The 11,448-nt window shown below is 40.7% G+C and overlaps 1 long non-coding RNA gene across 1 annotated transcript; it reads left to right on the top strand.

Moving 5' to 3' along the window:
- Positions 1–330: 330 nt before the first annotated feature.
- On the top strand, positions 331–10,259 carry LOC124295285. Its single transcript, XR_006905191.1, has 3 exons — positions 331–421; positions 9,290–9,624; positions 10,043–10,259. It is a non-coding gene; the product is annotated as an uncharacterized LOC124295285 (long non-coding RNA).
- Positions 10,260–11,448: the final 1,189 nt, after the last annotated feature.

Below are 11,448 nucleotides of genomic sequence, written 5' to 3'. Positions count from 1 at the left end.
TTCGCGAAGTAAACAGCTGCAGAGAGCGAGTTGGGCAAGCTAATAAATTCAGGCCGTTAACTTGTTGTACAAATATTTTAGGAGCTAGATACACCCACTGATCCTCGTGCAAATCCATTTTACATGCACGCGGTGAAATGTGCCGATCAATTAAACCAGTTTAGCCGCATTATTCAAATCACCCGCTGACATTGAAAGTAAGCAGATATAGTTAGTAAGATACTTTGCCCGCGAGTCGAGATATTTTAATTACTAGCAGCATGCCGCGGAAGGTATTCAGATTGACGGATAAGGTTTCGCGGAAACGGCGGAGTTTGAGCAACAAGTGTGCGAATAAATTAAATCTTAAATGCGTTCACATGCCGAGTAGTGCAAAATAAAATTCAACTACGGATGAGTGACCCAACGGCTGATATTCACGGTCAGTTTTGTAATGAATTATTTAACAAATACGGTGAGTGGTTACCTCATGTTGATGGCAGACGTGGAGTTCTTTCATTGAATCGACACGTAGTTTGAGAGTCGATATTTCAGTGCAAGATGCCAGCATTCGACTCAAGAGTCCTAATTGCCAAATCGTTTGATAATTTATTTCAAACTACAACAAACACGCTTTGATATTTACTCAACAAACGAAGAATTATGGCTTGGGTAATGTTGCATGCGTGGATTTTTTCGTGACAAGGCTATATTTCAATCGATAAAATATGTGTATTATAATTTATGGATCAAACGATGTTTTTCTTGTTAGTGTATTACTATTACACGGTACGGTGCGGAATATGAAGAATCGGCTTCCAGGACATGTGGTAAAATCTGAAAATCCTTAGCTAAGGCGGCTTTTCTTTTTTCGTTGGCTTTTCCGGGCAGACAAATGTCGCTAATTAGGTGCCGTGGCGTCGTTTTTTAACGCTGCTCAGAGACACCAACGCTAGAAAAAGTGTAATAAGTTTCCGCATAAAAAGGCAAGCTTTATTTATCACCTTGTTAAAATTCCACCGTGCTTGAAGCTAAGCCATCTGTAGGTATTCATTTCCGCGAAGTCTCGAGTGTGATATCCATCTACGTTACGAGCTTCCATCCAGCATAATGTGAAAAATCAGGTATTGCAGGCTCGGATTGCGATTCGACGTTGAAGGTTGCGGATGTTTGCCTCTCTTGAACATATCACCGATAATCAATATTCTCATCATTTTATCTCCAAGCAATAATAAAGACCGATTAAAAACGAGCCATATGCGACGGATATAGATCTCATTAAATTAAATTAAATCCAGTCTCATGAGGGTACTGAATAAAATGAGTCTGCATCGTCTAGTTCCTTATAATTCAAAGTCAGCCGAATGCAAATCCGCAGATAATGAACTTTTTCCTGAACTATAGAGGCTGTGGGTTAATCTAATTTCGAATCTGTCAGTAGAGATTTTTGGTGTCGAAATAAAATGAGAACCCAAAAAAAAAAAAAATAAAAATAAAAAAATCGGGTGGCAGTTGAATTAATTACATCAGCCAATATTGTGGGTGTGTAGATGAAAAACTCGTCTTATGAGTCGTTGAACACACAAAACGTGATTAAGAGTGACCCATGCAAACATCGAACGCCTTTGACTAAGATTGGCTTTACAACCGAAAACACTTGACTTAAGCAAACTCTGTTTCAAGATATCCCACAAATCTGAAAATCCATAGTTGACACAACGGATTGAAATTAGTATATAAGCAAATTGTTAAATACCTTATATTTCGCTGTATATTGTAATCAAACTATCGACGTTGAATCAAAGAGAAACAGAATTCGCGGTCGAAATAAATGAATAATATGAAGTTTAACTCGGGTATTATGTATATATTGTATATTTTTTTGTGTCTCTACTTACGGAATGCAATTGATTTCCAATTTCAATTGCATCACCGAAAACATTCAGCGCATCGCCAATCGTTGACAGTTTACAATTGATCCCGAAAACAAATTTGTATCTTCTAAAATACGATGTACAAAACGTGAAAGAGTTGAATACAGAAATCTCTTCGAGGAGGGTTAAATTTCATCGCGAATTCCGCGACGGATCGCGAATATTTCATTTCTTCCGATCGTGGGGCAAAATTGAATCGCAATCCGACGTGACTCACGCAGAAAGAAGCGTAGGTATAACAACAACGCAATGCAAGCTGCTTCGATGGGCACGAAAGGATCGAATCCGTTCGTGCCGCAGGACGCAGCGGGATAAGTCGTGTATATTGCCCTCTCACCTTCTTCGCTTATAAGCGCAAGTTTCTCGACGGGATGTTCATAGGAGTAACTTTTTTCCTGCAGGTTGTTTTTCCCCTGTATTTACGATACGTTCTTCTCATTATTTACGCAGCAACGTATACCTGGTCGTCGCTTATTTGCATACTCCGCTCCCCGATCCACCCTTGATTTTACTCTTTTTCGGGATGACGTCAGCATCTCGAACCCTCCAACAGGAGGCAGCATCTCCACATCCACGAGTCGAGAGGAATGGCGAACGCCTCCGCGAAAACATTTACCCAAGCGTTTCGGCACACGCGGAACAAAGAAGGGAGAGAAAAAAACGAACGAGGAGGAGAAAGTCAAATACTTTGTTTGAAGAATCTGCGGAAAAAAGGTGAAGCCGATCGGTCTCGGTACGAAACCTTTGCATACCTACGTGATTTGTATTGCGTTTACTCTCCTTCGACGAAGTCTTATTTCCCTCCTGAACCTCGAGTGCTGAGATCGCCCGGAGTTCCAAAGCCGCGTGGGCATCGTCGTGGATCGTAGGAATGGAAAAATTCCTCGATTTGCGATATGCAGAAAATGCGTCCCGTCGCTGCGAGCCCCGTTTAACAGAATCCGCGGAGCCACACGTGCGGAAGAATAAAACGCATTACGGGCGAAAAAGAAAAATCTGCTCCGGCATAAGGTAGGCAGGCAGGTAAACTGCATGCCTTCTCGATTTACTCGAGCGTAGGCGCTTCGGACCGGTTAAAGCGAAGCTGCAAGAGGATTTTTCCCGGAGTTGAAAGAACAAAAAAGGAAAAAAAAAAAAAAATGATCGGTGAATACAAATAAATACATCGATAACTATCCTATTTAGCTGAAATAACGCTAACGATGAAATATAAATTCGGCAAACTTGCGCTTCGAATTAGCGCAGATGCCGGATGCGGGTGGAACCGAAGTCCAAATTTCTGATACGTGTAACCTCGCGGAACGGACCTGTGAAATCCCGGTTCCCAGCTGAGTCAGCCGGTCGGTTCTTCCCAATTCCCGACACGTTTGATCCCACGTTTCGTGAATTTTTAACCGCGAAACCCGGGAGCGGCGTCACGCCGAGTTCGGACACCCGATTCTCCCTCCCCCTGCAGCTTCATTTTATACCAAGGGACACTGACCTCCGGCTTTCTTGCGCGGAGATCGCATCCTGGCGATAAATCAAAACCCGCGGTTACAGGTTGCGCCGTGTTTTTCCCGTTTTATTAGCCACTGGACGACGACTCGTAGTCCAACCGGTCAAACATGGCGGGGCTCTCGGTTCTTCGATGTAAAATGCAAACGCGAGTCTCCATATTCGAGAATGTGTGGGTAAAGATCGCGCGCCTGGCGATCTTCTGCCGATCTCGTAAAACATTCGTTCGGCTAATTATAATTTTGACTTCGAGTATATTGAGTGGCCGTAAAACGTAAGGATTGGCCAAAGATAGCTGAAGTTATTGAAGAGGTTGATGTTCGCTTAAATTGCACTCGAAGTGGACCTTTGAAATCGCTGCACTTGAATCGGTCCGTCCGTAATCGAATCAAGTGAAATCAAGTGAAAATCTTTGAAATCAGGCTTCTTTTAGTCATTAGAAAGAAACGAATTTTCCACTTGGAATACAAATATCCGAAATCGACGTAGCAGTCAGCTGAGAGTGTTTCAAATCGCATTAGACCTCGTGAAATGATTACGTCACCCCGAAGTCGACAAGTCCGCGTTGTCAATTTTCTAGCCGATATTGAATTAGCTGCTCCGCCAGATTTACGATCCTTGGATTATCGGCCAACGGCTTGTACGGACGCCTTCCATCCGGTGACTAGAATAATCTTAGCGACGACGATCTTTGATTAATTAAACTTTGAGTGCTTTCCCGGCCAGGGAATCATAAATTCGGCGAATATTCTGCCGTTAGGTGTTTACCGTTCCTGCGGAAGATTATTATCGATAAAATTTGCTGTCAATTTGCATAAATTCACACTCGTGCAGTTACCTGATAATGTAGTGTTAAATCGGTGATAGTGCAACCATAAATTTCGCCAATTTCACGATCCCCGTCACTTTGTACGACTCGATTTAAATTATTAAAAATATCAGTGCGATGATCCTGGCTTCGCGATGCAAGATTTAAAGTGGGAGTGAGTTGGAAGATTGAATAGCTCCTTAATCTAATATTCATGTCTAATTGACTTTGCAAATTCAAGTTCCTTGCGCCATTTGTCGTCGTCTGCAGCCGGGCTTTTATTCCAAACACGTTTTTTCATCCATCCGTTCGCCACTCCTTCTTTTTTCATTATTTTCTTTCGTCTTCCGACAGGCGTGCGACAAACTTTGGTTCGCACGTATCGCAGACGCGTCATCATCCGGCCTTCACCAACGCCTAACGCTACTCACTCAGCGGGATCAATCTTTGTCGATTCAAGCTTTTAGCGTGTCCCCAATCTTTTCGCACATCACTTTCATCCGTCTCTGAAACACACCCGACGTTCGAATTGGAACGTGCCTCATGCACGGTTCTTGCTACAAAATGCAAAGAGTGAAAGTGATACGAAACGAAGTGAAAGAATTTGGGAGGATATTATGAGAGTCGAAAAAAGCAGCCTGAAAATTAAGGACCTTTGCCATTAGGACCAATGTTTATATTTGTACACGTACTTTCTCAATCATTCGTCCGTCAATCCATTTATTGACTCCTTTTTTCGTCGATCCTTAAGGGATTATCCGGAGATCGAAAAAAATGATTTTTCGTGGATTTTCGTGAAAGGACATTTCAATTTACTGATATAAAAATTTATATACATATTGGGGTAGCATTGAACTTCACTATGATATTATTTATTTAAAAAAATAATGATTTTTAAAGCTACTATAGCCGATCTCTGGGAGCACTGCTAAAAAAAGGCGTCTTTCAGTGAGCAAGATATGTCCGGACTGGATCATGGCAAATGAGAAAACAAAAAAGATTTAGTCAATATAAGGTATTATCTGGTCTTCAAACGAAGGAATAAGCAAAATATTCATTTTTAACAAAACGGAGGCTTGTTAGAAAAAAAATGTAATTTTCCATGAAAATTTTCGCCTTAATTTATTTATGAAATTAAAAATATTTACCGGCGAGAAGAAACCTTCCATTTAGGACTGAAAATTGTATTAATAACGCTTGAGTGAAAATTTGAGACTGAACGGTTCAGCCGTTTCCGAGAAACCTTGCTGACCGACTTTGAAAATATAGTTTTCAGAATAACGCGTTGTAAGTTTCAAAAGCGCTTTCAAGCGCTTCGGGGCGTCTATGAAAATGTACGCGTAACTTGGAGAGTATTTGTCGGATGGAATCGAAATTTTCCGTGTAAATACTTGAATATATTTACCTTGCGAAAATGAAATTGAAAAAAAAAAATCCATTTTTGAAAAATTCCGACAGCGTATCGCACCTTAATACGTATGTCGTATTCTTTCGTATTTCCCACAAGTTCTGCGCTCATAATCAGAACTCAACACATCGGGCCCAAACAAAATTATTGCCGATGGGAAATTTCTCGGATTGTAAGTGAGAAAGTTGGGCTATTATAATCCTCGACGAAGTTGTTACGCGTCATCCCAGCTACTCGTTAACTAATCGTTACGTGATATGAAATTCTTCCGTTAACACAACACGACGTTTTATGCTATACCGGTCTTTGAAGAAATATTTATGACGAGCATCGAAGTATATAACGAAATTTGAACCGCTATCGTTTGCCAATTCAAAGATATAACTTTCGGGCCGTATCGCTTTTTCTCCGTCCCACGCAACTTAACGGCAACAAATCGTCGCCCGGCATGCTTGAGGAAAAGATGACGTGAAGAAGTTTACATAAGGCGAACTCGAAGTGTAGTATTCAGGTTCTCTCCTTTTTGCCAGAAAAATACTCTCAGAACATCGCCGAGCAAAAAGTATATAGACAATTTTACTTTCAACGAGTCTTTCGAGACGAAAAAATTCGCTAAATCATTCCGCTTCCCGAAATGTCCACCATTGCTGCTTCTTTTAGTCTCCTTATTCTTCTTTCTCTCTTGCCTTTTATTTATCTTATGGTAAGATTGTTCGCGATGAAAAGAAAACTCGCCATTTATTCAATGCCATTGCCAAACGATAAAACGACGAGTCAACCGAGGCGGGTGATATTGGAAATTTTTGCTGAACCCAAAACATTTTCTTACCGGATTCAGGAAGAATACGGATTTCATTCTCCAGAGATCCCGGCACGCGTAATCCTTTATTCGATTTCAAATCTCGCTGGAACACGATTCTAGTCATCTGGTTTAGCAGAACAAAGGTTGCGGAGAAATTTTTTATTCATCAAATCCGATGAAGTCACCGCGAGTTTCGGGCAACGTCAATTCTGACCGCCGAAATCCAATTCATCTTATCGAATAAAGTTGCAGATCGATACTATTACGGCCAAAGCACACAGTGTGCGCAAGAAAGGCTTCAGGAAGCAATAGAGGCGGAACACCGGGATCTTTTGAGGGCACGATATTGTAGGCATGTGGCCTCTCCGTTTCATCTAAGAAAAAAGCAATACCATCCCTGGATAAATTTGTACTCAAGAAGGACTCGTGAGCCGAGATGATTTATAAGGTTCTTCTTGCGTTTAGAATTTCTTTATCGAAAGTGCCACGTGTGTTTTCGAGAGACAAATCCTTGACATTTTCTTCATCTGCGGTTTCGGTGCGAAGTATAAAAATTCAAATTTCTGTCGCAACTAAAATTCATATACAGTGAATAAATGTCAATATATATATATATATATATATATATATATATATATATATATATATATATATTTTTTCACGTCGTTCAAACCTTGCATGTGAAATAATTCGAGAAACTTTCATTTGCTCTAACCAGCCGACGAATTCTCCGATTTGATTTTCTGAATACGTGAAAATTCCCGTGAACATGTATAAACGGGAAGGCGAAAATTTGAGAATAAAATCTACCGAGCGGAAGAGCGAGTATTTGATCAAATTTTCTAACCGAAAGACGGTTGAACAGTTCACTTGGTGCGTTGGAAGAGAAGAGAGTCTAGCGATCTAGCACCGAGTAATAAACAAACAATTCCGTAAATAAAGGACAGCTTACGGAAGCGTGAAGCGGAATAACGATATACGAGCAGAAGTAGATTCGACGTGAAATAAATATTCCGGTCCGATAGCGAAGCGGGTATAATCATTCGGTGAGTTGAGTGATAAGGCAGAATGGTAATTCCAAGAGATTAAAAGCAAGTCTAAGACGCCGCTCGGCGAAACACCCCCGTTAATTAATTATTCACCGGGCAAAAAGGCGAGGATTGAAATCCAACGAGACGTAAAAAGACATTCGTCGAGGGAAAATGTCTGGATATTTATGGTACTGCAGGTGATGTAGTGAAAACAATCGAGATTCCTTGGACAAAAAGAGGCGCCTTTTCTCGGCAAATTTTAGCATCATCGACGCGGTTATAACTTTCTAGAGAAATCCAAATCCAGTCGAGCTTTTCGTTCGGGTGTCAAGGAGCGCCTAATTCAGGCCCGGCTGCAAAACGGCGAAGCCGTGTCTTTGAAAAATGAGAAAGCCTGAAGCGGGTGTCATTGACGGTATTCATATCGGGTGGATAATTGGATTTGCAAACGCTGTTTGTTTGACGGTGTATCCGTGTGCCTTGTTTTTTAGCGAGGCCCATTTGCAGACACCGTTTCTAACATCCTAACGACAAAAGAGCAGCCCGCGCATCACGCTTAAAAACACTGGCGGACAAAGTGGGCTGAAAGAAATTTAGCCACGACCAATTGGCGTTGCGTAATTTTTCGCGCGGATTAATCAGCCGGCGAGTGTTTCCGAACGTCCAGAATAGTACGGTATTTTAATACACGTCCGAATCGGTATAAATATAGAGATGCCCGCTGGATACAGCCGACAATTGTAGCCTTCGAATACGCTAATTATGACCAGGTATAATAATAATATCCGACATAATACACGTATTCACACTCGGTAAAATACTCGCGGGAATTATCTAACCGACGAAAATCCCAGCGATGCCCATTTGGATTTTCCCCGTCCAGGGGAAATCTGTCTAAAAAATCGGAAAATTTGGCGAATTTCGGTGAGATTGGGATAATTGCAGCGGGTTTCGACGAGGGATGAATAAAATTTTAATAAAAATATTCATCAAATTCAGACATTGATATTTGCGAACGCGTGGGATTCCTTCTCTCGATCTACAAGCAAAACCGTTTTGCTTATCTCGCCGGATCCTCGCCGACTCAATTACTCATCTCCAAATCTCGTCTAGTCGTTTTAGGCACCGTAACAGCTACCTCTGGGGTAAATAAGCCGGCACGGTTGCGGATCTTATCGTACCATTGTAGATCTCTCCTCCGGTTGCTGCGGGCAAACATGGCTACTGATCAAGGGATCACGATGCCCGATTATTGTCGGATTCGTCGTCCCACGTTAACGATTCGACCATTCTTTGGGGCCAGGGAGGTAGAGTGGTAAGCTCTCGGTTTCACATTTCGTCACGAAAGAAGGAAAACGGCGAGGAAATTTCATCGAGACGTGGGATCAACGTGCACAATAACGTCAAGGCTGATGAAAATCAATATTCAGGAGTGATGTCATAGGCAGATGTTGCGGCGAGTCTTGACGGAATTCGACTTTTCGTTTATTTTGTGCCAACGTTTTTTGGGCTTTCCGACACTTCTGTGTGATTAATAGACTGTTCGATCACGTATTTTCGGCTTTAAAATCACCGTCGCGGTGTCGCACCGTCCCCCTCGCCCTTTTCCTGCCATTCGTATACTCACGATGAGTCGTTAAATTCAACGTAAATCAAAATAATCGCCTAATATATTAATGAAACCTTCTTGACTGCCATCTTGATTATCCGATGCTCGTACCATCCTCGGATCAATATTCACGCGTAAAATTTCCTACGGTTAAAGCTTACTCCGTGAATTTTCGATAAAATTTTGCCAAATTATTATACCATATTTACCACAATTTACAGTGTAAAATCGAGAAGGCAAGAGCGACAAAAAGGAGGAGAGAAGGAAAAGGACGGACGAGTCGGTCACCTGGGGAAATTAACGTAACAAGTTTCTGTACGCATAATTAAACCCTCCCGTACTCTGCGGTATAGACGCAGCAATCAAGCGAACGGCATGATTTAAGTGTTAATATTCGTCCAAGACTCGCCTCGGACTCTCCAGGATTTAAATCCCGCGAGAAATGCTTGAGAATGTCCGAGGAATAACTTCTTTTGGTTATTCTTTAGACGGAGAAATATATCTGCAGCCAGGGACGATGAAATCCCCATGCAGCAATAAGCTATCCGTTAAACAGGTAAACAAAAAAAATTGTATTCTTTCGAGTTTACATTTAAATAAATAAATTCTTATTCCATACATCGAATAATAACCAATATCTTTATTTATCACTTGGAAAGTTGGCTTTTGTCCTTTTTACGTTGATAAATATCACCGGTCAACAGGATTTTTGAGTCTCAGTTCTGGCGGTCAAATTTTGAGCAACTGGTAAAAGAAAAAAACAGTTTTATCATACAAAGTTTGCTTTTGTAGAAACCGGAACAACTTTTCGGATTTGAAGAAAACTTACCCACCTTCTTTTTGCCTTTTATTATTTACGTGAAAGAAATCAAAAATTGACATCCAGAACCCAGACTCAATATTCGTGTTGACCGGTGTTACTTTAACCGTGGAAATTTCACGGCCACAAATACAGTTCGGCATGTTTCTAGCAGATGAACTGCAGGAATGTCGATACTTCGAAGAACGTCGGATTGTCCGGACGATGAAATTTTCCCACCTTGTGGAAAATCTGAGGCGAGAGGAAGGCTTTGCATCGTTGGATTCCGACCTCCCGGAGAGAATTCATAATATTGGACTAGAACCAATGAAAAGCAGAGAGGAAGTAGTGAAAACAAATCCAGACTGGTATCTGTAATCGGGAAAATCTTTTATAAAGAGTTAATAATAATATTCCCGCGTTTTGTTGAAGTTTTATACATGCATTGAATGTGGAATAAGGGATGAAAATTTTTGAGGTGGCAATAAGATGTCCATTGATGTATGTTATACATATATATGTATATCCTTATAAGATGAATTAACAATATTAAGCGAGATTGAACAGGCGAAAATCGTCCGTAGAAAACGTCCCCGCAAATATGTTCTTTAAAACGATTTAAAGTCAAGAGAACGGAATTTTTGAGGCTCCGCATGAATGAAGATCCTCAAAAATTGAAAATTTGCATGTAATTGTTATTCAGCATCTCATTTCAGCGATTGATTCTAGATGCAGGTATTATATAATAACTGCTTCTTCGAGATGATTGGAAGCTCAAGATTTTTTCTTAATACTTTGTAATTTCATTCATGACTATCCGCATATATTTTTCGTTGCGTAATATTTTTATGTTAATTACTTATGTTTAATACAAGACAAAAGTGATTGACGGGACTCGTCAATAAGTTGAATTTTAGGGTCCACGGGTATTAGAATTTGACATCAAAGTCGTCAAATTGTTTGAAAGCCAGAAGCGCGGGTGCTCAAACACGACAGGAAGCAATTGACTTGAAAAAGTTCTTATAAATAATGAAACTTAGTTTTATACCGTCGCAATTTCGCACGTCCTCTTTTTACTTTCCGGAGTCTTTTTAAAACAATTTCTGATGTAACAATGTTTATATCTCAGAGCGTTTCACGATATTGCAATATTTTCGCAGTTTGAAAAACTCGTAAATATTTCTTTAAACTCTGATTCGTCGACGGAGTTTCGTTTTACATACATCGAGATTAAATCGACCTACGATACCGCCGTCAGAATTCATATCGTACTCTCGAACCACAATTTTAGTAAAACTCTCACGATCGTGGGTCCGCTGAAAAGTGGCGTGCAGTGAAAATTTTATCGGCTTAAGTTTTCTACGTGGCAGTCGAATCGTACGTCTGACTCGAATACGGTGATAAAGCATACATTATTTTCGGGCATCTTCCTTTATAATACTCGTGAAATATCACGTAGATATCTACCCGGTGACGTTACAAAAAATAAATATCGATTTCAAGGTCAATGACTCGGATCCGAAAACGCTTGGATCGCCGTTCAGGCTGAATTCGATGAAACTTTTAGTTACAGAAGTTGTC

Source organism: Neodiprion lecontei, chromosome 1 (assembly GCF_021901455.1).
Source record: "Neodiprion lecontei isolate iyNeoLeco1 chromosome 1, iyNeoLeco1.1, whole genome shotgun sequence".
Lineage (NCBI taxonomy): Eukaryota > Metazoa > Arthropoda > Insecta > Hymenoptera > Diprionidae > Neodiprion > Neodiprion lecontei.
This window is presented reverse-complemented; position numbering and strand designations above follow the sequence as displayed.